Here is a 27,972-nt window from a genome sequence, read left to right on the forward strand (position 1 = left end):
GAGACCAGAAGACACAGCACAACAGCCAGACCACATCCACACCTGCGAGAACCCAGCGCCTCGCTAAGGGGGTAAGATACAAGCCCCGGTCCGGTGGGACCCGAGCGCCCCTCCCCCCAGCTCCCGGCGGGAGGAGAGCAGGCAGAGCGGGAGGGAGACGGAGCCCAGGGCTGCCGAACACCCAGCCCCAGCCATCCGGGCCAGAGCGCAGACACAGTGCGTGCGTGGGGTCCTGGATACTAGGGAAACAGGGCAGCAAGACCGGTGATGGGTCCCTGCAGCTGGCACCAGAGGACAAAGAAAAGCGAGTGCTTTTTGAAAGTCTTAAAGGGACAGGGACCCCACTGCTGGACAGAAGTGCCCCGGGACACCTAGCCCAGCAGCAGGGAATCCTGGGGAACTCTGGGCATCTGAACCCCCACAGCGCAGCTTGGAGGCCCCCCACCATGATAAACCGCCTCCCGCCTGTTCCCCCTCCAATGTGGCTCCGCCATATTGGAGAAGCAGCCTGAGGCAGGCCATGCCCACAGCAACTGCAGAGCTAAATAAACTCCATAGCGGCCGGGCAAGATCAAAAGCCCTGTCTGCATGCAGCTGCCCAGCACAAGGTGCTAGAGGCCACTGTTCTCCCAGGAGAGGAAGGCCACAAACTGGCAAGAAGGGACTTTCTCTTACCCAACACACATGCCAGCTCCCCACAAATATATCTATCGCCATGAAAAGGCAGAAGAAATTGATACAGACCAAGATCACAGAAGCAAACCCTGAGAAGGAGATAGACCTAACCAGTCATCCTGAAAAAGAATTAAAAATAAAGCTCATAACCATGCTGATGGAGCTGCAGAGAAATATGCAAGAGCTAAGGGATGAAGTCTGGAGGGAGATTACAGACGTCTGGAGGGAGATTACAGAAGTGAAACAAACTCTGGAAGGATTTATAAGCAGAATGGATAAGATGCAAGAGGCCATTGATGAAATAGAAACCAGAGAACAGGAATACATAGAAGCTGATGCAGAGAGAGATAAAAGGATCTCCAGGAATGAAACAATATTAAGTGAACTGTGTGACCAATCCAAAAGGAACAATATCTGCATTATAGGGGTACCAGAAGAAGACGAAGAGAGAGAAAGGGATAGAAAGTGTATTTGAAGAAATAATTGCTGAAAACTTCCCCAAACTGGAAGAGGAAATAATCGATCAGACCATGGAGGTGTACAGAACTCCCAACAGAAAGGACCCAAGAAGGACAACACCAAGACACATAATAATTAAAATGGCAAAGGTCAAGGACAAGGACAGAATTTTAAAGGCAGCTAGAGAGAAAAAGGTCACCTATAAAGGAAAACCCATCAGGCTAACATCAGACTTCTCAACAGAAACCTTACAGGCCAGAAGAGAATGGCTTGATATATTTAATGCAATGAAACAGAAGGGCCTTGAACCAAGGATACTGTATCCAGCACAACTATCATTTAAATATGAAGGAGAGATTAAACAATTTCCAGACAAGCAAAAGTTGAGGGAATTTGCCTCCCACAAACAACCTCTACAGGGTATTTTAGAGGGACTGCACTAGATGGGTGCACTCCTAAGACTAAATAGATGTCACCAGAGAAAATAAAATCACAGCAAAGAAAGCAGACCAACGAAATACTAACTAAAGGCAAAAAATAAAATCAACTACCCACAAAAGCAGTTAAAGGAAGCACAAAAGAGCACAGAATAAAACAACCAACATATAAAGAAGGGAGGAGAAGGAATAAGAAGGGAGAAAAATAAAGAATGACCAAACAGTGTCTAAAATAGCTCAATAAGTGAGTTAAGTTAGACAGTAAGATACTAAAGAAGCTAACCTTGAACCTTTGGCAACCACGAATTTAAAGCCTGCAATGGCAATAAGTACATACCTTTCAATAATCACCCTAAATGTAAATGGACTGAATGCACCTATCAAAAGACACAGAATAATAGAATGGATAAAAAAGCAAGACCCATCTCTATGCTGCTTACAAGGGACTCACTTCAAACCCAAAGACTATAGGAACAAAGAAAGACTGAAGGAACAAAACAGCAGCAGAATCATAGGACCTAAGAATGGACTAACAGTTACCAAAGGGAAAGGGACTGGGGAGGATGGGTGGGAAGGGAGGGATAAGGGTGGGAAAAAGAAAGGGGGCCTTACGATTAGCATGTATAGTGTGGGGGGGGCACGGGGAGGGCTGCACAACACAGAGAAGACAAGTAGTGATTCTACAGCATCTTACTATGCTGATGGACAGTGACTGTGAAGGGGTATGTGGGGGGGACTTGGTGAAGGGGGGAGCCTACTAAACATAATATTCTTCATGTAATTGCAGATTAATGGCAACAAAATTAATTAATTTTAAAAATAAATAAATAAATAAATAAAATAGAATCTAACAAAAGAGAGAGAGAGATTAAAATGTTGGCTACAGCATTGTTTTCAATAGAAAAATGGTGAAAAAATATAAATTTCTATTAGTAGAACAATGTTTAATTAAATTTTGATCCATCCAAACTCTGAATCCTATGCAACTATTGAAAAGAATCACTCCATTCATCTAATACATTTATACATCTAATAATTCCAGAAGAGAAGGGGATACCACTAGAAAAAGAATAAACTAAGAGGATATAGCTAAGAATGTTCCAGAACTAAAGAAACAAGTGATTCCTTATACTGAAAATGTACACACAGTTCTAAGCAGGGTAAAAATGAAAAATTTCATCCACCTTGATAAAACTCCATAACACCAAAAACAAAAAGAAAAATATTATTAAAGTTTTACAGAAAGAAAAGACAGATTACCTACCAACAGTTAGGCCAATAACAGACATTTTAGTATCAAGAGATGCCCAGAAGACAGTGGAGAAATATCATTTTCTTGTTAAGTACTAGGGGAAAATAAAGGTCATTCTATAAAGACATTTTCAGACACCCAAAGCTGAGGGTTTGCCATTTAAATGCAAAGAATTACTAAATGAAACGTTTCTGCAAGAAAAATGAACCCAGAGAGAATAACTAGGTTTTAACATACACAAATACTGGTAAAATTTGTAAGCAAATTTAATTAATTACTGACTCTACATATTCGTAATACTTTTTTTGTATTATGATAGAAAACATTTTTAACAAGAAGGAAGATGGTGGTAGAGAGTGCTCAGTGTGCAGTCTCCACGGGTGAAGGTCCTTGGTTGGTTTCAAGGATGATAGATATAATAACTTTAGATGTGCTAAATAATTTACTGTGAAATAGGTATGTTAATATTTTAATGGCACTCAATTAAATGACAGAAAGGAATCTATAGTTTTCAAATCAATAGAGGTAAAAATTTTCTTTCAAAAACTGGTTAAGCTCAGCACAAGAAAGGAGAGTGGTAAACAGAAGCCACAAATAAGGTGATAGAAAAAATCTGAAGCATTAGTGATGACAATAATTATTAAAGGATGAATCCCATCTAACATTTAGTGATGCTCGCTATATGCCAAGCTGTAGTCTAAATATTGCTTCATTTAATTCTCCAAACAAACCCATGAGCTCAGTAGTGTTGTGACCATATTTTACAGATGGGGTAACTGAGCCCCTGGGCAGTTAAGGAGGGTGTGCAAGTGCCCACTGCTGGTAGAAAGTAGAGCCAGGATTCAGACCTGAGTAAGGGAGTTTCCCAGTTCTCACACTTCCTCATGTTCTCTGCTGCCTTCAGAACAGGTGCTTATCTACATAGAGAGCCTACTACTGCCAAATGAAGACCACCAGTCTTGGTGAAAAGACTTAAAAAGCAACACAGAAAGCCTGGAAATAAGTGTGGAAAGTGGAAGTCCAGGAAGTACCAACCAAAGGAAGGCTGACATTGTGATATTATTATCAGATAAAATTTAATTCAAGGCAAAAGGAGTTAGAGGGAGTAAGGTGTGACACAACATAATGAGGAAATTAGCTAAACGAGACCTAACAATTAGGAACTCGCAGGCATCTAACAACAGAACCTCAAAATGCATAAAGCAAAAAGTGCTCATCACAAGGAAAATGAACAAGTCTACTATTAGAGTGGAAGATTTTAACAGGCTCCACCCAGAAGTGGGAAAATTGAGCCAATTTAACAAAGTACCAAGGATATAGAAATTTGAAAAGTACAGTTTCAAGGTTAATATTATATATGCATGTGTGTGTGCATATGTGGACTCATAGAAATATATAAGTGTATTTGTATGTATGTATATTCCTACAGCCAGCAAATAGAGAAGATAACATTATTTTCAATATATGTAAAACATTTATAAAAAATGGCCACATACCACATACCAGATTACAATTTCTTGCAAGAAACTAATATAATGCAGATCACATTCTCTGACCACAATGTACTTAAATTTTAAATGAATGACAAACTCTACATTTCATACATTCTAAGATGTACTTTTTTCACATCATTTCTGAAACCAAGTTACATCTTACAATTGATGGGGTGTTAGAATTTAACTAGCAGTGAGTTTTTCTTTCTTTTTTTTAGTAGTATGTAAGATAATGGTGTGCATTACAGTCAGCATCATTTTAGATTTCATGAAAATATAGTAGTTTAAAAAAAGTACAGGATACAATGCCAACTACTAGAGATTAATAACAAAAGCAAAACAAAGAAGCTTTAAAGTACTCTCTTGAATACTTCTCTTGTATTAAAGAGGAAATAAGAATAGCAATTTTAGACTATGAAAAATTATGATAATGACAATTTATGCACACCAAAACTTATAGAATGTGGCCAGAACTGTACTCAGAGGAAATTTTATTGCCTCAAGTGTTTTATCCTTAAAGATAAAAGATAATAAATAACCTGGACATCCAACTTAAAAACAAGCAAGATAATAAAACTTAAAAAGGGATTAAAGATGAAAGGAGGATGTACTGATTTTTAAGAATTCAATAGTAGTATGAATAAATAACTTCAACAGCTGTTTCTTAGAAAAAGTCAATAAAAACATATAAATCTGTGGCAAAGTCTAATCAAGAAAAGAAAGAGATGAAAAACATAATTAATGAGAAAGAGATATAACCGGGATACAAAAATATTTTTAAAATATAAGAATACCACATGGACTCCATGTAAGAACTTGTTCGTTTGCATCAGAAGATTGGAGACTGACAAAAATTAGGCTTGGGGTGGATTAATGATTGTGCATTGAGCATTGACCCCCCTATACAGAATTTTATTGTTGTTAACAACCATTTGATCAATAAATATGAGAGATGCCCTCACACACACACACACAAAATATATATATATATATAAACACACTTCCAATTGTAAAATAAATAACCGGGATGTAATGTATAGCATAAGGAATATAGTCAAATATTGTAACAACTTGGTATGGTGATAGCTGGAACCTAGAATTATCATGTATATAAGTGTTGAATCACTGTGTTGTACACCTGAAACTAATGTAATACTGTGTGTCAACTACCCTTCAATAAAAAATAATTATCCAGGAAAAAAAAAAAAAAGAATACCACATGGAATTTTATGCTAATAAATTTTAAAATCTTGATTAAATGTATGACAGTCTAGGGAAGCAGAAGTTATACAAACTGATTCATGAAGTAGAAAAGCTGAATGGAAAATAAGTGTGGGAAAGAGTTATCCCCACCCCCAGAGGAAATGTCCTCAGACAGATTTCACTGGAAAATTTCAAACCTTCTATTCTATTTTAAATGTTCCAGAGGGTAAAGAAAGGAGAAAAACTTCCTAATTAATTTTATGAATAACTCATAACCCTAGTACCAAAATCTGCCAAAGATGAAACAAAAATAAAATCATGGACTAATCTTGCTTGTCACCCTAGATGTACAAATTCTAAATAAAAGATCATGGAAGATACACAGATGCCCCCACCATCACCACCCCCAGCTCCAAATGCATGGAAATGCTGGATAAAATAGAATACAAAATAATTAAATACATAATTGAGCTTAAAGGAAAGAAAAGGAAATCCTTAGGTGCAAAAAACAGAAGCATTTTGAGAGCGGGAGCAATAAACTGTTGGCTAGAGCCCCAGGGGCAGGAGATACCGTCTGGGCTCTCATCTCTCACAAGACAAGGAGCTGGAACTGAAGTCCTGCACAAAGCAGGGACTCTCAAGGGCGTCTCACCTCAGTGAAATGAGGGCTGGAACACTCAACTCCTGTCTGGAGGAACACAAAAAATCTTGAGGATGGAGAGCAGCTTCCAGAAAGAAAGGAAATTGCTAGCTTGCACCATGGCCATGGAGTCCAAATTTGCACTACCTATGTGGTACAGAATCCCCACATATAGAAATAATGGGGAAAATGGGTCCCAGTTGATGCATGCGTGGGACTCCCAGCAGTTACAGTATTTGAAACATTCTGAGGCAAAGCTTTTATGATCCAGGAAGCACATGGCTACCATAAAAAAGAATCACCAATCTTAAATTAGTTTATGTAACTTTTGCTTCCTTATAGAACATCATATAGAAATTATAATCTGCTCAAGGAAATGATTCACCATGAGGGGAAATCAGCTGATAAACAAACAGGAGGACTAGCACTCCATGAACCTGCGATAAGGAAAAACAGGAAGATAATATGAATAATGTTGCAAATTATTAAGTGAGTAAAAGAAAGACTAACAATAATGAAAGAACAGGAACTATAAAAACAAGCATGTAGATTTGAAAGAGCTCAACAGAATTACGATAAAAAATATAGTGATTGAAATTTAAAGACACAATACAAGAGTTTAATAACAGATTTATTAGTAAACCAGGAGATGTGATCCAGGAGATAAATCTGACATAATCACCCAGACTGTATAAATGGAAAAGAATGCATACATGGAAAATGTACCCTCAAGGATGGCTATAATTAAAAGGACAGACATTAGCAAGTATTGGTAAGGAGGTGGAGAAATTAGAGTGAGAAGGTCCAAAATAATTCTAATAATCTTGGAGACTCTAGCAAAAATGCATTCCCAGGGTCTGAAACAAAGCAAGACTCTTCTAGAAAATTTATATTAATGGTCTTGAAGCACACATGTGTCAGTGTAACATCTCTGGAGAAGTCCAGGGAATACTAATAACTAATACTTACATAGAGCTGACCATGTACCAGGAACTATTTTAAGCACTTTACATATATTAACTCATTTAAATATCACAACAACCTAAGAGTTTGGTAATGTTATTGTGCCCAATTTATAGATTGAAAGCTGAGAAACAGAGAGCTTAGGTAACTTTACTCAGCTATTAAGCATTGGAATGGAGTCAAATCCACGTAGCTATCTGCAGAGTCCGTGTTCTTAACCACCATGCTATACTGCCCCTCATATGTGTGGCTGGGTATTTCAAAGGTTAACATTGAGAATACAAGAAAGGAACTATTTGAAGAAATGACAACTAAAAATTTTTTCAGACCTTGAGAAAGCCATAAGATTGAATAAATAACTGCTTCAACTTCCAAGCAGGGGAAATAAAATTATATACCTAGATATATTTTAGTGAAGCCGAGGAATATTGAAATGGAGAAAATCACAAAAACAACTAGAGAGAAAGACATTAGCCACAAAGGAATGGCAGACTAACTCCAGGATTCTCTGATGAATAGTGGGGACCAGAAAACAATGAAGTGGGTCTTCAAAGAACCAACAGAAAATAACTATTATCCCAGGATTCTATACCCAGCACAGCCACTAAGGGAAAAATCATATTTAAATGAACAAAGTCCAAGAGAATTCATACAGGTCTTCCCTGAAAACTACTGATGGTTTATATGAGGCAGTTGGAAATGGAACCCAAAGAGAAGGGAGCAGGATGCAATAAGCAAGGATGAGTAAAAAAGTTTGTAAACAGCTGTCAATCTAAATAATCACTAATTGTAAATAGTAACAGTAATAATTATTAAAACTGGGGAGTTTAGTAACAGTATAGTGCCAAAATTAAGCAAAAAATATGAGCTAGAAATGTGATCGGAATTAAATTATTCTAGGATCATAGGATTAGAAATTATTCTAGGATCATAGGATTAGAAATTATTCTAAATCATAGGATCATTGTATTGTTTTGGAGGAAGGTAGAAATTTTGATTTAATTCATCCTGTGTTAAGCCAAGTATGCATATGCATATTAAAAATGTAAAGATGATCACTGAAAGAATGAAGAATAGAATACATAATTTCCAAATCAGTAGAGGGAGCAAAAAAAAAGAAAGTACAAACAATCCTTTAGAAAACAGAACATCTTACCCACCCCCAAAAAAAGAAACTTAAAAAGCAAGGAAAGTAGAAAACACAAAAGTAAACAGAAAAAAGAATGCACATACACCAGTAACCGTGAAAAAAAAGATAAAGATTAACTTGCTATAAGAGACACTTCCAAACATGATGCAGAAATGTTGAAAGTCAAGAGATACTGAAAAGACACACCAAATAAATAAAAGGAAAAGTTGTTTTTATAATAGTAATATAAGGCAACATAGAATTTAAGGAGAAGAAAGTATCAATGGAGACTAAAAGAGTCATTATACAAAGAAAAAAGGAATAATTCACTAGGAAGATGTAATGATCTTGAGCCTGCATGCATCTAATAATATAGCTTTTAAAGAAACAGAGTAAAAGTTGATAAGATTCCCAAGAAAAATCAACAAATTCAGAGAGATTTTAACACATCTCACTCTGAAATTGACAAATTAAGAATATAGAAAATACAAACAGTTCAATTAATAAGACTGAGCAAAAGCATGTATATGTACACAGAGCTACAGATGATACAAATATATAGATACATAATTCTGTATCCAACAACTAGAGGTTGTATATTATTTCAAATATAATGGAACAAAAATGTCCACATGCTTACCAGGATACAAGGCAATTCTCAACTAAAATTAAAAAATCAATAGCATGCAAACCACAGTCTCTGAGTACAATACTGTAACATTGGAAAGCAGGAAAAAAGTGCTCTTGAAATGTTTAAAAGTCTAAATAATTAATGAATCAAAGAATCACAAAGGAAATTATAAAACTTCTATCTATTGAACAAGCAGTATAATAAAATAATTATGTACCTCAACAAATTAAGACTAATTCAGAAATGCATTACAGAGTGACTCAATATTAGAATATATATTAATATAATTTATTACATCAATAGGTTAAAGAAGAAAAACCGTGTGTATCTCCGTAGACAGATTAAACAACATGGTGCAGAGTGGAGGAGTCCTTGATGATTAATAGTATATGGGCTATATTTATTTTTTAAGTTCTAAAAATCTTGTCCCATAGACAGCATCATGATTAATTGTGAAATATTAAAGTCAGGAATAGAACAAGGATAGCCTGCTGCTATTTAATATTATCTTGGGAACACTCGCCAATTGAATTACATAGGAAAATTAAATAAAAACATGAATACATAAAAAAGCAGACAGGAGTAAATCTCCATTATCTTGGGTTAGGCAAGGCCTTTTTAGACACACTTTCAAAGGCACAAGCAACAAAAGAAAAAACAGATAAATTTGACTTCATTATAATTTAACACTTTTGTATTGCAAATGATACTATCAGATAAGACAATGCATAGAATGGAATAAACCACCTGCAAATCATGTATCTGATAAGGAACTGGTATCTAGAATATATAAAGAACTTATAATTCTCTAAGAAAAAAACAACTTATAGGCAAAGAATCTCAATAGACATTTTCCAAAGATGTACAAATGACCAGTAAGCACATCGAAAGATGTTCAACATCATTAGTCACTAGGGAAATGCACATCAAAACTACAGTGAAATTAAATACTAAATGCAAATCAAATACCACTTCACACCCACTAGGACAGCTATAATCAAAAGCACAGATGATAACAAGTATTGGTAGGGAGGCGGAGAAATTAAAACACTTTTACACTGCTGGTGGGAATTTAAATTGTGTAGCCTTTCTGAAAAATAGTTTGTCAGTTCCTCAAAATGGCAAACATAAGAGTTACCAAATGCCCCAAGGTTTCCACTCTTCTTGTATATCCAAGAAAAATGAAAACAAAAAACTTGTGCACAAATGTGTACATAGCAGTTCTATTAATAACAGTCAGAAGGGGGAAACAATGGAAAGGATAAAATAGCAAATGTGGTATATCTACACCATGGAACTGCATTTGGATGAAACTTGAAACTATTTTGCTAAGTAAATAAAAGCCACAACAAAGAGGCCACATATTGTATGATTCCATTTACATTAATGTCCAGAATAGGCAAATTTATAGACAGAACGTAGATTAGTGGTTGCCTAGGACTGGGGAAGTAATAAATAGGGAGTGACTGCTGATATGTACAGTCTTTTTTTGGGGTGATGAAAATGTTTTAGAATTGACTGGTGATGGGTACACAACTCTGTAAACATAGTGAAAACCACTGAATTATTCCCTTTACATGGGTGAATGGAATGGTATGTGATTATATCTCAATAAAGCTGAGAGAGAGGGAGGGAGGGAAAAAGGGGGAGAGAGAGAGAAAGAGAAGTTCCAGATTCCGATCCCCATATTTGTGCCCACTCTTCTGCCTCCTCAGCTTCTACCAGAGCTCAGATGTCTGCTCCTACAGGCAATCCCTTCATTTCCACCAGCTTCAATGCTCCTACCTTCTCAAGGACTTCCCTACAGCAATTCTCTCCTCTCCTACCTATAGGATTTTCCACATTCTATTGGATCATTCTCAGCAACATCAAAACATACTGTTATTTTTCGCAACCTAAAAATAAAAACAAAAACGCTCTCAACCCCTCTTCCCTCAGCAGCCACCTTTCCATTTCTTTGCTCACCTTTGCAGCAAAACATCATGAGTTACCCATATTCACAATCTCACCTTTTCCCATTCTCTTACAGACTCACTTAAATCAGAATGTTGTTCCCTCCAAAGACACTTGCCTAGGGCACATTGCTGAACACCTTGGTCAGTCCTTGGTGCTCGTCTTACCTGACCTGCCACCAGCATTTGACACAGGTGGCCACACACTCCTCCATGAAGCCGTTCCTTTACTTGGCTTCTCGGACACCACACTCTCCTGGTTTCTTCCTACCTCACTGGTCACTTCTTGGCCTCTCTGCTTGGTCCTTCCTCATGGCCCTGACTTCTTCATGTGGAATGTTCTAGGTCTCAGTTATTGGACCTCTTTCTTTATCTGCACTCACTCCTTAACCAACCTCAATCAGTTTTATGGCTTCAAAAACTGTGTTTTGGTGACACCCAGATTTACATCTCCAGCTCTAACCTCTCTCCAAAACTCTAGATTTGTATATCCAACCAATAAAATATCCAACATTTGTAGCTGGATGCATGATGGACATCTCAAATCCAGTATGTCCTAACTGAACTTCTGGCTCAAACCCCCTCCAACACCTGTCCTGCCCCTGTCTCTCCGATCTCAGTTGTGGGCAATTCCATCCTTCCAGCTGCTCAGGCCAAAAGCTTCCTTTTCACCACACCTCACCTAATCCATGAGGAAATCTTGTTGACTCTGCCTTCAGAATACATCTGGACTCATGTCACTACCGCCATCTTGCCCCAGACCATCATCTCTCTTTGCGAGAGCCTGACAGCTCTTTGCCCCACATCATGGCAGCAAGAAAGGAGTGATATTCTCAAAACGTAATTCGATCATGGCATTCTACTCAAAATCCCAGGGTTGCTCCCCACCTCACTAGGAGTAAAGTAAATTTCTTATCCTGCCCTTTAAGGTTCAACTTGTCCACCCTCTCCCCATTCCCACATGCCCTCACCTCTGTGGCCTCATCCACACCACCCTCCCCCTCCATCTCTCCACTCCTTTGCTATTCCTCCACTCCTGCTTTAAGACCTTTCAATAAGTGCTCCCATGCCTTGAAAGGGTTTTTTTTCTAACCTCAGCACTATCAACTCTTCATGGTGGGACATCACAGGATGTTTAGCCGCATCCTTGGCCTGTACCCACCAGATACCAGTAGCATGCCCCGGATTCCCCTGGGGGGCACAACTGCCCCAGGTTGAGAACCACTGGTCTAAAGCATCTGCACGGCTCATGCCTTCATTTCCCTCAAATTGCATCTATGCTCACCTGTCACTTTCTCAGTGAGGTCCACCTGGCCACCCCCACTTAGCTTTCCTCTTCTCTCCCACCCTATACTTCCAATTCCCCGTACCCTGCTTGGCTTTTCAAAGACCTACTTAAGCCAACTACCATGTCAGCTTCACGGGAGCTTGGATCTTCCTCTGCTCTGTCTCCTGATGTGTCCCCAGTGCCTTGAACAGTGCCTAGAACACCTGGCTCTCAATAAATATTTCCTGAATAAATGGATCAGAAGACTAAGTATGTAAAACGTAACAAATATATTAAAAGGTCAATTTATCTGCAAATTTGTCCTCAATTTATCTATAAATGAAACAGAATCCCAGTACAAATTTCTATTGCCTATTATTTGATGTGGAACCCAATATTTCTAAGGGGCACCTATAAGAATAAAAACATTGTACCACACCAAAATAATGAGAGAAGACTTGCCCTCTAAGATATTAAAAATGTGCTGTAAGCTACAATAATTGAAATAGTGGGTTCTGGTACTAGAATATACAGACCAAAACGGCAGAGTCCAAAAGCAGCCTCAGTCAATATAAGAATTAAGCGAATGATGAACCTGGCCCTTAAGAATCAGTAAGCAAAGAGTGAGTGCTCAATAAGACTGGCTGGCCACTTTGCACCTGCAGTAAATACACGTTATGCAGCAATAAAGAGGTAGTAATACATGCAGGGTAAGTAGCCTGAAGAGTCCTAGGTGGTTGCCTCTGGGGACCAGGACGGAAGAGGTGCTGAGGAATAAGGGAATAAGGCAGAGTACTGCTGGATTGATTATAAGCCTTTTATTATCTAGGCTTTTTAAACTACATATATGTATTACTGTGATGAAAATAAAAGTTATTTTTAAAAAGCGATAAGCATGCCCCTGTTTAACCTATCAAATTGACAAAGATGTAAAAAATGAAGATCTGCTGGTATGAAAAAAGGCACACTCAAGCACCTCTGGGTCTCTCTGGAAAGTGATTTGTCAGGGAGTATTAATAGTCTTAAAGTCATGCACACCTTTTGAGCCAACAATTCCACTTCTAGGAATTTATCCTGAAATGACACAAAGGAATACAGCAAGAACTTTCACTTCAACATTCTTTAAAATTGAAAAACAAAAATGAAAACCACTGACATGTCTAATGGGAACCTGTTTATATAAATTATGATAAATTCATATGAAGGAATGCCATGCAGGTGTCAAAAGCAGGAAGGAAATGAAATAGATCCATTACTGTGCAAAGGCGTTTATGATACATAAAGTGATTAAACAGGTTATGTGCTGTAGGCATAAAAATTATAGCATTTTTATAAAATGAATAGGGCTTATGAGTTTATGTATGTGAAATGATAAAAGATACTCCCTCTCCATAACAGTGTATGGGAGCCCTGGATCCAGAGGACGTGCTGGCTGGTGAGAGTTCTATTTTCTTCTTTTTGCTCTTGTGAAGGCATTTCTAAAGGGAATTTCTAAGACTTAAGAAGGTGGAGGCAGGAATGCTGAGGTGAGGTCCCTCAGATGCAGAGCGAGGGTCTGCCTGGGCCCCTCTGCTACCCACTCATCCCCAGAACCCCAAGCTGAATGGCCCAACCGGGCAGAGCTGGGATTGCCAAGATCTGAGTCAGCAGCACAGATGCCCACAGCCCCAGGGCAAGGTCCCCCCTTCCCAGCAGATAGGGGGTGGTTTCCCCAGGACAGAGGCCACACTCGGCAGGTCACAGCTGCCTGCAGCCCGACAGCCCCTCAGCCGTGGCCTATGGTCTTAACACTTACCGTCCCTCTCCGAGGCTCTGCTCCACCCTGCCAATGAAGCTCCGGGTTCCAAATTCCTTTTGCCTGGAAGCCAGATGCAGTTCACAGCATTGTTTTTGGTCAGTGTAGGACTTTTTAAATTTTGAATTAGTCACCAGACTTTAGAAAGGAAGAGATTTCATACAAAAATCTACCTGCTCTTGAATATTCAAATACCTGGCCACCTGTGTCCCCATCCCTTCCTGCTAGGACAGCTAGAGCCGAGTTGCACTGCCCCTTCCAAAGGGGAAAGGGTCCCCGGGCATCCCAGACCACACCACTCCTTTCCCGTGAGTCCTGGTCACAGGGGAGGCTGAGTTCTCCACCAGGGCTGTTCCATGTCTGGGCCACCTCATGCTCCCCCCCAGCTTTACCAGGGCCCCCTTCCCTCCCACCATCAGCTATGCACCCACCCCCCAGTGCCCTCAGCCTCCGTTATGCTCTGACCCTTTGGGACATTGGAGTTTTTGTCCGAGCAAATCCCTCCAAGTCTGCTCCCACCCAGAGCCCGGTGGTTTGGCGGCTCAGAGCCGGGGGAGCCCTCTGGTCTCCTGCTGCCATTCAAACTCTGTCTAGGGGGACTGGGCTGAGGCCAATGCCCGGTCAGCACCTCCCCCAGCCTGGGCTCAGAAAGAGTACAGCAGAAAGGACAATCCTGGTCTGTGGGGACTCTGATGCCAGCAGAAGAGACTCGCCTGGCTGAGGAAAACCGAAATCCTCAAGAGCCAGTGTGGTATGCTGAGTTCCCTGGAAGCTCAGGGTTTATTGGGGAGGGCCTCTGGGAGAGCCCCCAGTGAGGAGGTAAGGAGGGCGGGAGTGGGCAGAGAAAAAGCCAACTGGCCGTGCCTCACAGCAAGGCCCCAGCCAATCCCACAGGGTGCTCTGGGGCTGGGAAGGACGCAGCCAGTCACTGGATGCAGGATGGGGGATAACCTTGGGCAAGGAGTCCCCTGAAGCTGAGGGCAGTTCTTAGTGAGGGGGTGCCCCTGGATTGATGGGTGAATTTTTCCAGCGGCCCCCGTGGGAGGGTGTGGGCAGGGAAGCATCCTGTGTGGGTGGTGCCAGGCCCGAGTGTGAGAGGCTGCCTCACTGGAAGCAGGTGGGAAGTCTCTCTCCAGCGAGGCCTTGAAGAGAGGGCCAGATACTCAAGATGAGGAGAGTGCACTGAAAATTCAGTCACATCCCAGCATTTATTTGAAACAGAACATTAATTCTGACTGTCATTAGAGTCCATTTCAATTTTGTAATAACATAAAAAGTTAAGAGTTTAATTTATTCATACAAATCTTGTTAGCATCCAATTTCCACATAATGTAACATATTCCTTAAAACGCTGACAAAGCAGGAGAAATTAAAAACGTAAAAGAAGACATCCACGGGGGCTCACTGCCACAGAGCCAAAGGTGAGGGGCGGGAGAGCAGGGTGGCTCCAGAAGGGCTGGAGGCTCGGAACAGGAGCCAGGAGATGCCAGAGAGGCAGGCGCTGTGGGGGGCACTCCCAGCCACCTCCATGACCCCCATGCTGTCCCCGCCCGTCCCTGCCCCTCTGGCTCCCCAGACAGCTCCCTAGCACTCTCCTCAGCAAATCCATCCTCGAGAGCCAGTAACTCCTCTTAATTACACGTCTGCGGTGTTTGCATTAGATAGCTGTCACCCTGTAATTTACCCTTACACGGGTTTTAATTGTACATTAATCTTTCCTGCACGCCACTCCTCTGCTAGAATCGGTAACAGCAGCACTTCGGGCCGTTTTGTTTATTCCTCAACCAAAAATAGCTGATGGCTGTAATTGCAGATCATCCCTCCCCTTCTTTTGCAGGAGTACCTGCTGTGTGCTGGGGCTGGAGAGAGGCTCCCGTCACCTGCAGGCTGCCGCTAAACACAATATTGGACTGTTTGGGGCTGACACAAATTTCAGAGGAAAGATCAGTCTTCCAATCACTTGCCGCGGAATCCCTGGGGGCCCTGCCCGTGCCCTTTCTCTCAGGCTCCAGCCTCACGGGGGCTGGGACCATGCTCCTGTGCACTACTCTCACAGAAGACGATGGAGGGCAACGTGGGAACCTAGGAATCCACAGACACAGAGGTTCCAAGGTCACTTGGAGAACCAGGAAAGAGAATGATGAATTACAAAGCCCTGGATGGCTGCCAGGACCCCAGGAAGCTACATTTAGCATATCATTCTCCCAGCAGCAGGAAGAAGCCTTAACTCGCTTTTCAATGGAATTTGAATGGAATTTGTTCTAAGAACACTGTGATTGAAATGTCACCAACTGGCTTTTCATGACAACTCTGCAATAGATTGCAGTTGCAATGGTGTGCGTTTGCGTGTGTGGTGTGTGTATGCATGTGTGTGTTGAGGGTGGCTCTTGAGTTCTCCAGCAGGCCAGGGTGGCTGTTAAGAGAGCCCCATACAATATTTACGAAAGCCAGATAAAGCACTGTGCTGGCAAGGAGCTAATATCGTAACACAGATTTCAAAAACACCTTGACATTTGCCCAAAATCAAATTTCCCCATGCAAAAGCCCAGAAGCTTTGTGCCAGCAGCAATCTGGCACTCTCCCCCCAGCAACCCTCTTCATTTAAGCCAGGATAATTAACACTGGGTGGAAGGAATGGAGGGGTTGCAGAGGTGCAGAGTTAAACTAATACCATGGATGTCCACTTTTCCTTTGTGGAGACTATAAGCAGTGTTTTTCATTGGTGAAAGATAGGAGTTTTGATAATTTTTATTGTCAAGCACTTTCTGAAGTGCAAAACAAAGCTCGGTGATCTTCTTACTGATGAGGCTCTGACAGCATATTTGGACGAAGAGAGACAAGCGACGATGATCGATGATCCGATGATCTGTCACACATCAGCCCAGGAAACAAAAACAAAAGCAGGAAATGTATTTCCCTGGGGCCACATACCTCACTTAGGTGCAAACCTTTGATTTGGTTTAAGAAGCCCAATTAGAAAGAGCATCACCAGCCTGTCTGTGGCCTGGGTTACAAGTTATTTCCAAAGTGGGGCATCCTCCACCCCACAGGGCTCCTTCTCCTACTTCGACCCATGGCTTCTGGGGACAAAGGCTCCTTAGGTACCAAGACCTGGACTGGTGATACTGTGCCTGGGAAATACTGCGTGATATACTGCATGGGATCTAGGCCTGAGGTCCCCAGAGATTGTTTACAAGTAAAAGGCAAGGACAATTTAGTTTGTTTTTGATAAACACTTCATATTGCACATCCTAAAAGAAGCAGAATACTTGTCAAGCATGCATCTTTATGAGCTGTCCGCCTATAAACCTTGCACGAGAGGTCCGTGCTTAACGTTGGTTTGGCAGTAAATTGGCACGATGCATGGGTCTGCTGCATCAAATTAGCATCGACCCATAAAACGTTACTGAATGATTCCTCCAATCTGCCAAGTCTTCAAATCAATTTTGGAGAAAACGTCAAGAGTTTTTTTTTTTAACTTTGATAAACCTTTCATATTAGTTATCATAGAAGAGCATAAACCTTTCTAATCTATCTTTCCACAAAAAAAGGTGTTGTTTTTCCCCAACTGCTTTTAGCTCTTCCATCTTTGCACACCCGCCTCCACATCGCATAAACAATGTGTGTCATGGATTTTTTGTTGCCCTATTTTAAAGTAACTGGTATTTGACTCACACTATCCATGCCCTGTGATCCTGCGGCTTGGAGAGAATTTCTACTGCACCAGGATAACGTTCTCACCTCTGGCCTTTGACATGCACTCCCAAGTTTGTTTCCTCCTGGAAGCCTTCTGTAACTCACCAACAAACTCTGATCATTGCTCTGTGTCCTGCTGTGTCGGGTCAACTAAACCACAGTCTCCTGGGAGCCCGGTGTACTACCCTCCCTGAGGACTTCAGGGGTGGGTCTCAGACTGAGTGTCCCTGAGGTGTCACATCCCCTCTCTCCATTGTGAGGACCAGTCCAGGCCTCCCTCCTCCATGGAGCCCCTCGCATACGCCCCAGCCAGAAGCCCTTGCCCTCACTCCCTCACCTCAGAGATTTCAGCCACCCCGTCATGCCCCACTGGTTGCATCAGAGTTGTATGTGAAAAGGCAGTCTTGGAAAAGCCAAGCAGGCTGCGTGGAGCAGGGATGGAGAGCTGCTTTCAGCGAGGCTTCTCTGCGGGACCCAACAACAGATAAGCCTATCAGGGATGACGTGACGTAGGGGATGCTCCTGATTGGCCAGTGCCTGGAGCGCTGGACGTAAACGTGGCTTGGGGCACCAGCACAGAACCAGAGGCCTGGGACACAGAGGCCTTGGTCAGGAAGCTGGCTTTGGAGAGGGGGAGGTCTTGTAAAGGATCAGAGCACCAGTACTGGACCAGGGTCTGAGAGCCAGACTTCCAGAGCCCTCCCCATAGCAACCCAGGCTCTCAACAAGTCCCGGTCAAGGCACTGGGCTGGGAGAGGACAAAGGTCAGCAGATAGTGTTTTGTCCTCTGTGCGTATTTACAAAGCTCCACTCTGTGCCAGGACTATTGTTGGCACTGGGTGAACTAGGCAGCAGTGAACCCAACAGTCAGGGTGGTCTCCATGATCACAGAATTTGTGAAGGGAAAGAAAGACAAGCCCCAGAGAGACTAATGGGTCATGAGAATCCGTCTGGTGACTGGGGCTGAGGTGGGGCCCAGCATCTGTGTCTCTGATGAGCCCCCCAGGTGACTCTGATTCAGGTGGCCAGGTCTCCAGACTCCTCCAGAGAAACACCTGTCTACTCCTACCCATTGTCTTCTAGCATGGCAGATTCAAACCCGCCTGGCAGAGGGAATCACAAGCAGACATTTAAGACATCTACAGTTTGGAAATGGAAACGAATTTTCAAATTTGTTGAATCATGTTTTCGAGTTCAGTATATCCTTGGCAAAAAGTATACTGTATATTAGTCATCTGGGGGATAAAATTAAAACTGCAGTGTGATACCTGTACACGCTCATAGAATGGCTAAAATGAAAAAGACTGACAATACAAAGTGTTGGAAAGGATGTGGAGCACCTAGAACTCTCATATAACTAGTGTGTGTGTGTGTATATGGTTGGGGTGGTGGTGGTGGGAATCAATACAACCACTTTAGAAAGCTGTTTGACAACACCTACAAAAGATGAACATATGCATAGCCTGAGACCCAGCAGTTTTCTTCTAGGTACATACTAGGTACAGTTGTCTTCTAGGTACTTTACTGTTTGTGCACAATAAAGTGCACAAATCTCAGTGTACAGCCTGATGAATTTTGACATTTGTGTATACTCATATAACCATCACCCAGTTCAAAATATCAAACATTCTTATTAATTTTTTCCCCTTCACCTATTTGACCTATTCCCCCATGCCCCTTCCATATGGCAATCACCAGTCTGTTCTCTGTGCTTATGAGTCTATTTCTGTCTTGTTTATTTGTTTGATTTTTTAGATTCCACATATAAGTGAAATCATATGGTATTTGTCTTTCTCTGACTTATTTCACTTAGCAGAGTACCCTCTGGGTCTAGTCATGTTGTTGCAAATGGAGAGATTTCATTCTCTTTTATGACTGAGCAATACTCCAATGTCTATAGGTACAAACTTTAAAAAATGTGCACATATGTCCAAGAGACACATGCAATGTCCACACAGCAGTGTTCATAATAGCTCCAAACTGAACAATGCAACTGTCAATCCGCAGAAGGATGAATAAGTAAATTGGGGACATATTCACACAATGGAAGCCTATACATCAACAAGAATGAACACATTACAACTGCTCATAGTAACATGGATGAATCTCACAAAGATGATAGTAAGCCAGACCCAAAAGTATATAGACTTAATGATTCCACTTACATCAAGTTTAAAAACAAGGAAAATTCATCAAGGCAATTACAAGTAAACACAGCAGGTAGGGGTGGAGGGAAAGTGCCTGGCAGGGGTCACAGAGGCTTCTGCAACACTGGTCACATTCTGACTCCTGCTCTGGTGCTGGCGCACAGGTTTGTCTGGTTTGTGCACTGCATTATACACACAATCTGTGCCTTTCATACTCCACTTGGAATAAAGAGTTTTAAAATGTACTGAATGCAAGACAGGGAAAAGGAAGCTGCTTAGAAAGGGTGGGACTTGAGACACCAGCCAGTGGGGCCACATGCCCCCTAAGCTTTTGTCACATCACCAGGCAAGGCTCTTGATTAACATGCTTTCTTGCAGCCCAGCTGGAGAGGGACTGAGCCATGATTGGGAGATCACACAGGAGATAATAATAATAGTAGTAACAATAATAATAATGGCAACTGCCATTTATTGTTAGCAGGCTGTTTGTTAGGCAAAACAGCTCTATGAGGTGGGTTCTACTGTCATCCCCATTTTATAGATGAGGAAATTGAGTCTTCAGCCTACACTGACTGAGTGGTGAAGCTGGGATTTGAACCTGGGCAGTTCTGATGCTAGGTGCTGGCTTCAGTCCCAGCCCATAGGTGGCTGCAGGAGGTAAAGTGAGGGGTGGAGCTGGTTGCCATGGCTGTCCATTGACACTTTAATTCATGACAGAGGGAATTGAGAAGAGATAAAAAATAGGCATAGATTGTGCTTTCACAGGGATGAATGGTCATGAAATTAAATTTGCAGATGAAGCCAACCCTCAGGAGGTGAAATAACATCAGTGGAGATGGAGGCCCCAATCAGAAGCAGGGGACAGCAAGATGGACCCAGTCTGGAGAAGTGCAGTTCACCACACACATGAGGCAGTAATCCACACCTAAATGACTCTCACAGGAAAAAGGCATGTGCACGGCTGCTGGGAGGGATTGCAAGGTGCTGATGACCACACACAGCTGGCAGCCTCTGCACTCAGTGGTGGCAGTAGGTGAAGCCCCCTGAGCACAATGAAGGGGAGGGGGCATCAGGTGACACTGCAGTGTGTCACCAGGAGCCATGTCCATACCACTCCCAGCCCTGCCTCAGCCTCTGTCAGAGAGATGCAAATAAGACACGGGAGAGCTGAGGGAACCCTCAGGGAAGCTCCACGGAAGGACTCAAAATGGACCCAGATGTGTATAAGGGAAGGGGTAGAAAAGAGCACTCCTGGTGAAGGTGCCAGAAGGAGCCCAAACAGGCTGGCTGCACCACTCAATGGCTCAACCAGTGTAGACAGAGTACCTATTCTGAGCACTGCAGTGGCTTACATAGCACAGTGACTTGACCAGTGTGGACAGCCTGAATTGCGTGCTGAGCTCAACCCATGAGAAGAGATGGCCCGCATCATGAACTGGGCTCAACCAGTGTAGACAGACTGTATTGCACATTGGGCTCAGCCACTGCAGCTGGGAGACAGAGCCTGATGGCTTGGGCCAACATCTGAGGGGAAGGCTTGGAAAGCTCAGCCACAGGGCAAGTGTCCGAAGCCAGAGACAGCGTAAGAGCTCTGAACCTAGGGCAAAGACCCTGCAGGGAGTGGGGAGACCCAGATTACATGGAAGGTTCCAGGCTCACACCCTAAACTCAACCAGTATGAATAGACTGCCTGCACCACCCACTAACTCAGCTAGTGCAGACAGAGGGCCCGTATTACACACCAGCTCTACCAGTATAGATAGACTGCACAGTGTAGCTTGCTCTGTCTGCCAGCAGCAATCACTGAGCTCCTTCTCCGTGCTGAGCTGAGCATGGTCAAGATGGCTGGAGAGAGCGGCACGGTGAAGTGCCTGTTCTCTTGGCCTCCTCGGGGCCTGCCAGGAAGGCAGCACTTCCCCTGCATGGGGAAGGACTGTAGCCAGTGTTTGCTGGGTGCCCAGGGTACTCCCCTCAGGAGCACAGGGTGCAGAACCCCCACATCTCCAGCTGGGAGGGGAGGTCTCTGCTCACAGGCTTGGGCAGATGGGTCTTGTCCAGGGAGATGAGTCAGCCTGCAAGGTGGGGATGACTAGCCTGACAAGTATGAGTCAACCTGAGCCTGGGCTAGGGGCTGCTGGCAGGGGGGCTCTCCTGTCTTGCCCTCCCCCAGATGAGCACCTGGGCATGGCCAGTGACCCATGGTGGTGGGAGCAGCAGCCAGGAGAGAAAGGGCTGGGCTGGTGAGGCTGCTCTCCAGGCAAAGAGCCCAAGGGCTGGAGTAATCAGCTCCAGAGAGGCCTAGAGCCAGAAGAGTAGATCTGTACCTCTCAGCACCCTCTCCTTGACTCTTATCCCTCCCACCCAGTCCCAGTCGGGGTGGAACTGGCTCAGGCCCAGGCAGAGTGAGGACAAGGTGACAGTGACCTGGGCTGTTGCTTGCAGCTCAACGGCTGCTCAGCTCAGGGCCCACAGCCAGCAGCGTGGGCACAATGGGAAACGGGGTGATTCACAGACATGCTCCCCACACCCCAGCTCTGGAAGGCAGAGCCAGGTGGCCTGGGCCGCGGATGTCTGTGGGGAGGCTGGGGCTGAGCTGAGCTGCACCAGGGAACTCACTGCCATCGGAGGGAGTCTGGGAGTTCTAAGCCTTGGGCAGGGCCCCTCTCAGAGAGTGGGAGCAGGTACAGACCGGCTCCCTGGGGGAGAAGGGAAAGGAGAGAGGGCCAGCAATGAGGGAAGGGCACAGGAGACAGTTCTTTTGGGGGCAGGCGCCAGCCAGCTGCCAGGTCAGATACAAGAGGGTGGCAGGTAAGGATCGATTGGGGCACCAGGAAGCTCAGTGGGTGATACACAGGCCAAGACCACCGCAGGCCTGCAGGCAATCAACCCCAGAGGAAGGTGGCCATCGGAGCAGCTTGTCGCCACCAGAGAGCAGGGGGCACTGGGCTGCCACTTACTGACCTGCACTACATGCTAGGGCTAAGAGGCAAACACACGGGGAAGGCAAGGTCACGCCCCTCCACTCCTCAGGACCAGGTCGTCTTCCTCCAGAATTGCTGCAGCTCCGACCTTACTGGGCTCCCTCCTCTGGAGCGGCTGGGAGGTCAGGTCCCAGGTCCCTCCCTGGCCTTCAAGGCCCTGGGTGGCCTTACTCAGCCTGTATCTCCAACCACATCAACCCCTCCTTTTTTCTGCCGGCCTCAGGGGCTTTCTCAAAGGCCCTGGAGGTACCCCACGCCCCCGCTCACTCCTTCACACTCTGTGCCAGGCACACTCTCTCTATCCATTCCTCCCTTCCCTCTTCCTGCTTAGTTCCAGCTCTTCTTCGATCTCAGCAGAAGCTCCACCGCCTGGAGGAGGTTCTCCAGTCCCCTCAGGCCAGGTCAGATTTTTCTACTGTGGGTCTCACAGTTCCCTAGACATTCCCTTTATATGTTGGGTGCAGCTTAGAATCACATGTATTGGTTATTGGTATGGTAATCATGAAGCACGAATCAGTGAGTGAGGAGGCGATTTCTATCCTCCCAGACGAGAAACCCCACAGGAGTAGGGACCACTCTTAGCTGTGTATACCTTGCGTACCCAGCCTGGCACAGAGACAGACAATACCTGCTCAACAAACATTCACTGATGGCAAACAGAAGGACAGCCACCACAGGTCTGACACTGGGAACTTGGGATGGAGTCATATGGCTCCAGGTTTCAATATTGATGACTAATTTAGTTCAAATAAATGTCACTCACCAGGGCCAGTTCTGGCTGTGGCTTGGCAGAGACAGGGGGCCTTGCCCTCAGCCACTAGCAGGAAAAAGCACTGATTTTCCAGAAATGCATGGTTCATCTTCTAAGGAGAAAGTGGGAATGCTGAGATCCCGACCGCTGGCCTGGGAGGGCAGCTGTGTCTGCCACCCCCCGCCCCAGCCCCTTGCTGGCATACAGACACTCTGGCTTCCTGAAAGGTGGCTTTTGAGATGGAATCAGGGTTCCTCCTTTGTGTCAGCCCACTTGGACACAGGCTTCCCTATTCTGTCAGTGGCCCAGTCTGCATTTGTGGTGAGCAGGTGCAGGCTAGATTCCAGATCACGAATGACACGTAGTTTTGTAAAGGGCAAAAGTCAAAACTTTTTCCCACGACCAATTTGTAAGTCTCATCTTCTGGCACAGTGATTTGCTGACCGCAGGGGTCACACATCCTCCAGCCAAGAAAAAAATGAGACAGAATCTCTCGCGTCCTCTGCCACCTGAGCTAATGTGACCCTGTCACCTGATCATCTGAGCCCAGAGGTTTCTTCTGCCTTTGGGCAGCCAGATCCTAGGAGGGAGGGACACAGCTGATCTGGAGTCAGACAAGTCCTGGGTATGACTCCAAAGACAGTACCAGCGAGCCTACCATCTCCGTGCTGTCACTGCGCAGGCTGCCTGCTCCCAGCAAACTTCCTGAGGCTCCAGGACACTGTCACCACATACACGTCCAGACAACCATTGGCAATTTGGTTTTGTTTCTCACTGTCCCTCTGCAGGGCCACATTGATCTCGTTGGGCCAGCACTACATAAATCTCCCATTTATAACTCATTACCTTCTGATTAGCTGAAAGGCTGGGCACTTGTTTCACACAGTGTTTACAGACTCTAACTGCCACGGTTGTTCATTAAGGAACTGCTATAATCCTTAGTCCACTTTCCTGCCTATAGATTCCCTCCTGCTCCTTATTTCTCCAAAGCGGCTGCCACTCACGGGAAAATCAGGGAGCTGCAGCAGGTGTTAAGACAGGCACTTCAGGCTGCAGACCAGGCAGCTGGCAGGGGATGGGGCACCATACCTCCCTCTCCAACCTCCACCAGACTCTACCACCCACTGTAGGTACCTCCAACCAGATGCATTAGCAAACAACGATAAAAGCTCTAAGCGCCGGTTCCTTCGATCAGCAAAACCGCAAAAAGCCTATCAGGTCACTGCAGCCACAAACTCAGAGTGAAGAGCAGAGAAGCAGCTTGTACAACATTTCTAATCAGGAGAATCTGACTTTTCCTTTTGAGTGAATTGAAGGCAAATTCACTTCAAAAATGGGTGAGATGAGCCCACCAGGCACACTTTCCCAACAACCATACGGCAAAAAAGTAGTTACCCAACTTTGCCAGACTTATTAGCTTCCATAAACAGAGATTTGAATAAATGTTAAAAAACTGAAATTCCCTTGATACTCTGTAATCAGTAAATGTTCATTACGGAGACACAGCAAATATGCATGAAATTTCCCAAGTGGTATTCTGGCTACAAGATTAAAAAGGCGTCTCCAACAGCAGGCTGTTACAAAGCATCCCCCTCTGGTGACAGTCCAGGAAAGCTTTGCCAAGCCCAGGAGGTCAGTGGAGCCTGTTCCTCGCCCCTCCGGAGCCAGTGAAAATCAGATGATGCTACTATTTCCTGCTCAGGCAATTTATAAATGAGCCTCCACACCAGTTGATTGATGTCTCTCTAAAAATAATTAATCCTTGACCTTGTTTCAAGAAGCCTTGACTTTTTAATTTGGGGTCTTTTTAAAAATCAATACCTAGGGAACATAATTCACTCTGTGGCGTCTGATTCCAAGTAAATAAATAAGTTGTGCCATCTATGTATCCCAGGGCAAATGGGCCAGAGATAGGATGGGGCTTGATTTGGAGGTTTTCTGTATTCAAATGTTATTAAATTACTGATCATCCTATAAGGTTCAATCTCTTCAGTGTCTGAATTTTATCCCTGTGTGGGTCACTTCACAGAGGCAAGTCTGAGAAAGGCTCCCAAATGTGTTTCCACTCCCCGCAGCGGCTCCCCACACCCTTCCCTGCCATATGTGGTAGGCTGCCTGGGTTAAAGGAGGTCTCCTCAAAGTCCAGAGTGTCACCTCTTCCTGCAGCCTCTCTGTCTTGCCTTTGGGACAGGAAACAGGATAGGAAAGAAAGGCCATGGCTGTTGGGAAATTTTCTCTGCCACTCCTGCTCCAGAGGCTGCCCTGTTCTAGGGCAGAATTTAGGAAAATTTCCCCACCTATGGGCAAGGGTCAAGGTGAACCCAGGTGTGAGAGCCTGACCAAAGAAAGTGGGCTTGGTCATGCACCGAAGATGGGGAGGGGCTGGTCTACCCCGGAGTCCTGGCAGCCCCTCCCACAGTCCACTCCGCAGCGGAGAGGTCTCACTCGGCTACCTCTACCCAGATCCCTGCGGCCAGGCGAGATCCCCAAAAAGCAGACATCGGGGGCCAGGAGCCCAATCCCCTTAGCATAAGCCAATCACTTCTCAGGGTCCAGCTGGGAGGCGACCCGAGGACCTGGGGTCCCCCGGGATACCGGAGGTGACTGTGAGACAGGGGAGCCCCAGGATCGTCCCCTACTCCGTGAGAACAGATAGCGGGCAGCGTGTTCCACAGCTGGGTATGTACTTTGTGCAGCTGCTGCGCCAGCTCCGTGTCGGGGTCGCGGGGCCTGGAGACGTATGTATGACGAAAAGTTAGGGTGGAGGGAGTCCCGCCTCTGAGAAGGGAGTGGGGTCACCTCCGACCCACGCGCCAGCACTAGCACTGCCAAAATCCCCCAACGCACCTTCGCCTGGCCTGGCCGGCCTCCGGCGAGGATGGGGCTGGTGTGCCGGACTAGAAGCGGGCAGCTGGATTGCAGACGCCGCCGGAGCTCGGCTGGGTCCCACGGCTGAGCGGATCCTTTCACCGACCACCGGAGCTGCCCGAGGCTCGGACTCCCGCACTCCCGGACACGCTCACGCAAACACCTTCGGACGCTCACACACACACACACACACCAGCCTTGAGTACAAGACAGGCCGGTGCCCTGGAGAGTCGCGGGATGAGGATGCTCGCGCTGGAACGCGGGGCACCTTCCGCCGCTTGGTAGGAAGCCAAGGCAGCTTCTAACTCCTCCCTCGCCCCCGCCAGCCACAACCTGCTCCCGTTCCCAGTCCGGAGCGCGCGGGAACCCCCTGGGAGCCTTCGGCGCTCCAGCCCGGCCCTCTCCGCCCCCGACGCTACGTCCCCGCGCCCAGGGCCGGGAAGAGGAGCAGCAGATCCGCTGGGACCAAAGGAGGCCGAGGGGTGGCGGGCAGTTCACAGACAAGCAGTGGCAAGTGAAATCCGAGGAGCAAAAGTCTAATTAAAGTTCCTGCTACTGAAGCCGGTCCCCAAAGTGCTGCCAGACCGGAACCCCGCGGGCCCTATCTCAGCCAGCGACTTCGGGCGCCTCTCGGTGTTGGTTCGCGGGACTGGGGCGCACCGCAGTCCTGGGCCCTCCCGGGATCCTTCGAGGCTCCCGTCCCCGCGGGGAGCCTGCCCAGGGCGGGGACAGAGTGGGGCGGGGCGCAAAACACTAACCTGGCGCAGCCTGCGCTCACCGGGCAGCGGGCGCCTCCAGCCCAGGCGCGGTCCTCCACGGCGAATCCTCCGCTCCCGGGAGCCCGGGCTGCAGGGGGGACCTCCGCCCCAGCTCTGGCCCGGTGCCTCCTCCCGCTGTGAGCTGAACCCGTTCAGGGGGGCGGAGGAGTGAGGCAGAGGCGCGGGCCGGGGACCGGAGCGCGCAGGAGAGAGAGAGGGCGCAGTGGCCTGTTCCTCCTCCGCCCGGCGCCCGGGTCCGTTCCCCGCCTCCCGCTGCCGCCCTCTCCTCTCTTCTTCCAACAGCGCCGCCAGACTCTGCCTGCGCGCCGGGAAGGCTCCCAGCGAAGTGCGAGCGAAGCCTCCGGCGAAGATGGAAATAGCTCCGCGCCCTCCCGCAGCCCCGCCCCCGGCCTGAGCCCCGCCCCGCGGTGGTGGCAGCAACCGCGGTGGCCGGGCCGGGAGGGGATCACTCCTGCGATCTGCTCGTCCCTCCTGGGAGCTCGCGGGCGCCCCGCCCTCGCGCGCTCTGTGGCTCCCGCGGCTCCACGGGCCGCGCGCCTCGAACCAGTCGCCGCTGGGCGCGGTCCGGCGGCGGAGGGTGGGGATGGTCATGTCGGACGCCGCTCCCGTCACTGGGGATCCCTAGAGTCGACTCCAGGCTGCTACTTCGCTGCAGACCACGGCCACAGTGCTGCCACTGACTGGGTCGCACGCCAGCGGGGTCTCGGGAAAATGACAACACGTCAACGGAGCAGGCGGGGTCGCGCGCGCCTAGGACCCGCCGCCGTGGGGGCGTGGGGAAGGCGAAACGCTGAGGATTGATCTCGAGTAAGATTCTGAGAAGTCCTCGGGCCACAGCCTCGGTGGAATTCTGT

General features: G+C 45.8%; 1 protein-coding gene across 1 annotated transcript in view; it reads right to left on the reverse strand.

Annotated features, from left to right (window-relative positions):
- The window catches only part of CHST8 (carbohydrate sulfotransferase 8), a 113,830-nt gene extending 86,367 nt beyond the window's left edge, over positions 1-27,463 (reverse strand). Inside the window, exon 1 of the mRNA XM_057492948.1 lies at positions 27,098-27,463. The gene's annotated coding sequence lies outside the window, so the exon portion shown is untranslated. The remainder of the gene's footprint in view (positions 1-27,097) is intronic.
- Positions 27,464-27,972: the final 509 nt, after the last annotated feature.

The sequence above is a fragment of the Manis pentadactyla genome, chromosome 15, assembly GCF_030020395.1.
Source record: "Manis pentadactyla isolate mManPen7 chromosome 15, mManPen7.hap1, whole genome shotgun sequence".
NCBI lineage: Eukaryota > Metazoa > Chordata > Mammalia > Pholidota > Manidae > Manis > Manis pentadactyla.